The following is a 6,783-nucleotide window of genomic DNA, read 5'->3' as shown; positions in this document are numbered from 1 at the left end:
TGAGGATGGCCCGTGATGCCATTTCTCATTGCATGTGTGTGGTTGTTCTTCTTATTGTGAAAACAAAAACAAACATATTTTTCTTATCAGCTTCTCACCGAAAAAGGAAAAATAAGAGACCAAGTCATTTGTTTCAGGAAAAGTTGGGCACAGTATATTTATATGTGGAAGTGAGGAAATTTTTATACATTTAAAAGGCAAGTGCCTGGAGTGCCTCGCTGGCTCAGTAGGTAGAGCGTGCAACTCTGGATCTCAGGGTTGTGAGTTTGAGCCCCATGTTGGGTGCAGATATTACTTACAAACTAAATAGATAAATAATTAAAAACTAAAATAAAAGGCAAGTGCTCAACTTGCTTTATTTGTTTTCATTACCAGCTTGGACCCCACAACAGCTTGAATTTGTTACACTATAGAGTCTTTGGTACCATCTTGTCCCTGAAGTCTGACTTGGGTCAGACTCTCACCCTGTTGCCACTTCTGTGTTGAGCGTCTGAGGGATGCAGGGCCACTGGAGCAGGCCGTGAAGGTAGTCCTGAGTTTGGTGGTCTGAGGTAAGAAGAAATCCTGCCCAGCGAGGCCACTGTGACTTGCCAGTTAAGTGAGAGCTTAAAGGCCCAGCAGACCACATCTATGTCCTCTGCCTAGGGAGGACCTGTGATGTGGCGCCTTGATCACGAATTTTTGCAAATGATCCCCTTCCAGCACTTTCTTCCTATGACAGGGTTTCCTAGTCCTCCCCATCCTGGCCACACGATGGCTCACTGATTCTGTGGGTGTTGTCCAGAAGTGGACACAAGCTCCAGATGTGCTCTAAGAAGCTGAAAAGAGGAGGAGAGACATCTCCCTTAATTCACATGCTCTGCTTTTGTTCTTGTCACTTCCGTTCACATTATCTCTTTTTATCAGTCATGTTGTGTGTTGGCTCACACAGAGTTTGGGGGACACCAAGACCTTCAGATTGTTTTTCATGAATGCTTCTTAAGAGACATCTACTTAGACTGAAAATCACAGACATTGAAGGTTGAACAAGGTCCTGGAGGTCATCTGATGCCACCTCCCACATAGCAGAAGGAGATTGCCTCCTCAAGCATCCTGACAGAATGTTTGAACTGAAATGGGCAGGTTCACACTTACCACACTTGATTTTATATTTGACTCATAGATTCGTTCTCCCAAGAACAGATCTTGATTTTATAAAAAATCAAACTACTCAATGAGTACATTCACTAATCTCAGTTTATAGGCGAGACAACTGAGGCACAGAGATGTCAAGGAACTTGTTCAAGGTCATAAGCTAATCAGGGGCAGAGCTAGGCTCAAGTAGGCACAAATGGTTGTTGAGCAGAGGAGTGGTATGGTCAAAGCTGTACTTTAGGGGGGTGAAACTGTAAGGCCAAGTGGTGGATGGATCAGAAGGGGTCAGCCAAGAGGTTGGGAGACCAGTTGGGTGCTGTTAAGGTACGAGATGATAGGAACTAAACTGGGCTAGTAGCAGTGGGACCAGAGCAGGGATGGGGGCCAGAAAATAGCTCATTTCCAAACATTATAAAAACCATGAAAACAAGTCGTGATAAATAGTTCATCTGTTTAACAGAACTATAGGTATAAGAAGAAGCCTTTGCCAATAAGTGGTTTGTGGTTTGAAGCTGCAACCACGCTTGTTATAAAGGTAATTGAAAGGAAAACCCCAATTTGTGTGTGTGTGGGGGAGGGTAATAAGAAAATAGGAAACCACAAGCCTATAACCCCATTATGTGGATTGGAGTTCATCCACATAATAGATGAACTCTAGACCACATTCATCCTCCTCTGGCCCTACACAAGACAGGACCAAGCCTCAGGTAGAGACAGTCCTGTCTGTTTCAAGCCACTTGGTTAGCCACATAGGGTATCACAAGGACCTGGTTTCAGCTCTGTACTAACTCAGGCAGAGCAAATACGAGTGGAGGAGGTAAGAGGAAGACTTGTTCTAATCTAGAGACTTACACTTGAGTGGTGGAAAATATTATGCCAGGGCTGGCCTGTGCCTGGCTGAACCTAGCTCTGTTACTTACTAGCTTATGAACCTTGAACAAGTTACTTAACACCTCTGTGCCTTAGTTGTCTTATCTATAAACTGACATTAGTGAATATACTCATTGAGTAGTTATGAAAATTAGGGAATTGATAAGTTTAAAATGCTTAAGGAAACACCTACTATACAGTAAACACCGCACAAGTATTTACTATTGTTATTATTGTTGTTGCAATAAATAATGGTCAAAGCCGGACAACAATGGTTTGGGCTGTTTTGAGGAGCCCAACTCAGAAGAGCTGAGGTGGTTGTAGGGTTCAGCTTTGCACCTTGAGTTTCAGTGCAGGTGAGACATCCAACTAGGCTTATTTAACATTATTCATTCTATTTATTAGTTCCACAAATAGGTACTGAGCATCTGCTCTGTGCTCGACAGTGTGGTAGGCCCTGGATGTACTGGGATGAATCAGACAGTCCCAGCTCTCCAGGACCTGATAATCTAGTAAGGATGGGAGGTAGGAATCACCTCTCATGTGGCAAGTAAGTGTTACAACACCAGCCAGTACATAGAAGGTTCATAGACAGCCAGGGGTGGAAGTCAGGGCAGGCTTCCTGCAAGAGGCAGTAAAAAGTAAGAAGCAATTCAGGGAATGGAGAGTAGAGAAGATCTGTCCTTTGCTGGTCTGTGATGTACAAAAGATTTGGGCTTCCGGTGCCGATAGTCATTTTTGCTAGGCCCTGTACTAAGCTGAATCCCTTGGACCTTACCATTCCTTACTGCTTCTGGAAAGAAAATTCTTGTGAGTCTCTAAGATGTTTTCTAAATCTCTTTGCACACACATATTATTGACCTAGGTTCCAGTGTGATGGTTTTGCCTCAATCCCTTTATCTTTTGGTTGAGGGAAGTTGAAATCGAAGTTTCTCCAGCAGGAGGGTCAATCTTAACCAAAAGAGACTGCATGTACTGGGAGACTGAATCAATACAGCTTAAGCCAACAGGATGGGGCTAATTTGTGTTGCTGCATCCTGGTCCCAGACAGTTCCCCGCCTTGGCATGCTCCTTTGCCACAAATGTTCTTCTATAGTGAACTTATGCCAACCATATTCAAAGTGACCACGTTAAGGGGTGAAGCCCCGGGGAATCAGGGGAAAAATGAAAAAGAAAGCCACACACATGTACTATTTACTCGATAATAAAGACAAATATGTTCACATCCTGTCATCTCAGGCATGAATAACTCCAGTAATGCTCTTAGAGAGGAGGCCCTGTCAGGAAACACTGCCAAGTTTCTTATTCCCCTTCCTGGCTTCTGTTCTTGCCTGTCTGCTCTCTTTCAGGCTCTGGTTAGGGCTTTCAATTCTTTCTGTGCTTTGTTAATTACCCCTCTTTCAGCCAGGATCACGGTTGGTCTGGGAGAAGAGAGGTACAAAGCAGGAAGATAGATGTACTCACACGTTTTTCCAGAGACTGTGTGTGGGAAGAGGCAAGAACACATCCACTGGTCTATTCTACTTGCCTGTTTTCCTTTTGTGCTCCCCACCAAGATGACTCATGCTGCTGTGCTCTGGGCAAGCCCTACAGCCCCTGTGACCGTGTGTGATGTACAGATCGGGGCACGCACTCTTTCTTTCTCTAAAGGAGGAGTCTCATTTTAGCCTGGTTGAGGCATCAGCTAACAATTCAGACCCAATTACATGAAACTTGCTAACAAAGGTCAGGACGCCAAAGAAGAGGGAGTTGCTGGTAAAAGGAAATCCAATAGGTTGTCAAGAGTTACAAAATACCCATACAGCATCTGAACTATGGTCCACATCCTTCAAGTTTGGAATGCTTTGTTGGGGAGGAGGTTTTAGGGGCTAGTTAGTCTCAAAACGTTACCTTGGGAGAGAACAGTTACCTTGTTCTCCAGAAATACTGCCTAGCCCGAGAGGCTCTTGGAGCTGTGTAAAGTCCAGAGGGTCATCTAGGGTGTTGGCATTTGAAGTTTGCCACCTATTAGAGTTATAGGGCCCTGACCCGTGACATCAGAATTTCTGGGGGTGGAGCCTAAGCATCACTGTTAATTAAACTCCCCAGGTGCTTCCAGTGTGCACCCAGATTTGAGGACTTCTGAGCTGGACCCTCACTCTTCAAAGTGTGGCTTGTGGAGCTACAGCCCCTACACATTCTCAGGTCCCACGTAGACCTACTGAATCAGAATCTGCATCTTAGCAAGATCACCAAGTGACTTATATGTACATAAAAATTTGAGAAGCAGTTATTTTCCTTGAAGCATTGGACAATCTGGCAACTGTGGCCCCAAATTCTGTCTTGGCAACTACCCGCAGGAGCTGGAGTCGTAGCTGCCCCCTTTAAGAGGGGACTTGACACTCCAGTCCATTAGTAACATGGAGTACATTCACAACATTGTGCAACTGTCACCACCAGCTAGTTCCTGGAACATTTCATTATCCCAAAAGGAAACCTCATACTTATTAAGCCGTCACTCTCCTGTCCCCTCTCCGCTCAGCCCCTGGCAGCCACTAATCTGCTTTCTGTCACTATGAGTTTGCTTATTCTGAATGTTTCATATAAAAGGAATGCATAATGTTTTCAAGGTACATCCATGTTGTAGCATGTATCACTACTCTCTTCTCTGGCTGAATAATATTCCTTTGTATTGGCACATCACATTTTGTTTATGCTTTCATCATTTGGTGGATATTTGAGTACGTTTAACCTTTTGATTACTCTGAATAGTCCTGCTATGAACACTAGGTGCAAGTTTTTGTTTGAACACCTGTGTTTCAATTCTTTTGGGCACATGGAATTGCTGGGGTATAGAGTTTTGTTAGAACAATCTGGCACACGGAGGTTTCACACTAGTATTCAGTGTTTAAAATTTGAGCAGCACAAGCTAGTGGTTCTAATCGATTATATATGTTTAAGCTGGAGAACATTACATAAAGCAGGATAAGTGGAATTGCTGACTCATATGGTAATTCTTTAAAAAATTTTTTTTTTAAAGTTTACTTATTTATTTTGAGAGAGAGTGAGAGAGAGAACATGAACACAAGTGAAGGAGGGGCAGAGAGAGAAGGAAAGAGAAAATCCCAAGTAGGATCCCTGCTGTCAGCGCAGAACCCAACACGGGGCTCAATCTCATGAACTATGAGATCATGACCTGAGCTGAAATCAAGAGCTTGGACGTTTAACCGACTGAGCCACCCAGGAGCCCCTCATATGGTAATTCTATGTTTAACTTTTTGACTAGTCAATCTATTCTCCATAACAGCATTTTACATTCCCCCCAATAATGTATAAGTGCTCCAGTTTCTCCACATTCTCGTCAATACTTGTTACTTTCTGTCTTTTTTCTTAATTCTAGTCATCCCAGAGGTGGTGAAGTGGTATCTCATTTTGCTTTTTTTTTTTTAATGTTTATTTATTTTTGAGAGAGAGAAAGAGAGAGAGAGAGACAGAGTGTGAGTGGGGGAGGGGCAGAGAGCGAGGGAGACAGAATCTGAAGCAGGCTGCAGGCTCTGAGCTGTCAGCACTGAGCTCGATGAGGGGCTCAAACCCAGGAACCGTGAGATCATGACCTGAGCCGAAGTCAGATGCTTAACTAACTGAGCCACTCAGGCGCCCCTCACTGTGCTTTTGATTTGCCTTTCCCTAATGATTAGTGATGAGTATCTTTTCATGTGCTTGTTGGCCATTTGTATATTGTCTTTAGGAAAATGTCTCTTTAAGTCCTTTGCTTATTTAAAAACTGGGTTCTTGGGGCGCCTGGGTGGCGCAGTCGGTTAAGCGTCCGACTTCAGCCAGGTCACGATCTCGCGGTCTGTGAGTTCGAGCCCCGCGTCAGGCTCTGGGCTGATGGCTCAGAGCCTGGAGCTTGTTTCCGATTCTGTGTCTCCCTCTCTCTCTGCCCCTCCCCCGTTCATGCTCTGTCTCTCTCTGTCCCAAAAATAAATAAACGTTGAAAAAAAAATTAAAAAAAAAAAACTGGGTTCTTTGCCTTTTTGTTATAGAGTTATAAAAGTTCTTTATATATTCTGGATACTAGACCTTTTCAGATATATGATTTGCAAATATTTTCTACTGTTCTGTGAGTTATCTTTTCATTTTCTTGATGGTGTTCTTTGATGTACAAAAGTTTTACATTTTAACTTTTTTTTTCAACGTTTATTTATTTTGGGACAGAGAGAGACAGAGCATGAACGGGGGAGGGGCAGAGAGAGAGGGAGACACAGAATCGGAAACAGGCTCCAGGCTCTGAGCCATCAGCCCAGAGCCTGACGCGGGGCTCGAACTCACGGACCGCGAGATCGTGACCTGGCTGAAGTCGGACGCTTAACCGACTGCGCCACCCAGGCGCCCCCAAAAGTTTTACATTTTGATGAAGGCCAATTTATCTAATTTTTTTTTGTTGTTTATGCTTTTGATGTTATATGGAATTTAAGATTTTGTCACCTGGACAAGGTCAATGCATAGGGAGGGAAAGGGATCTGAGGGGAAAGGGAACACGGATTCCTTGAGGTCTTGATCTCCAGTTCAACCAGAAGATCTGAGCATTTATCTGGTTTTTATGATGTTCTCCAGCTTATATATATATGTGTGTGTGTGTGTGTGTGTGTGTGTGTGTGTGTGTGTATATATATATATATATATTCAATAAATAAGAATATCTATATTGAGTATATATATGTTCAATAGATTAGAAAATATATATTGAATATATGTATGTTCAATAGATTAGAACCACTAGGTTGTGCTGCTCAAATT

This window comes from Leopardus geoffroyi, chromosome D4 (assembly GCF_018350155.1).
Source record: "Leopardus geoffroyi isolate Oge1 chromosome D4, O.geoffroyi_Oge1_pat1.0, whole genome shotgun sequence".
NCBI lineage: Eukaryota > Metazoa > Chordata > Mammalia > Carnivora > Felidae > Leopardus > Leopardus geoffroyi.
The sequence above is the reverse complement of the archived record's forward strand: the minus strand, read 5'-3'. Positions refer to the sequence as shown.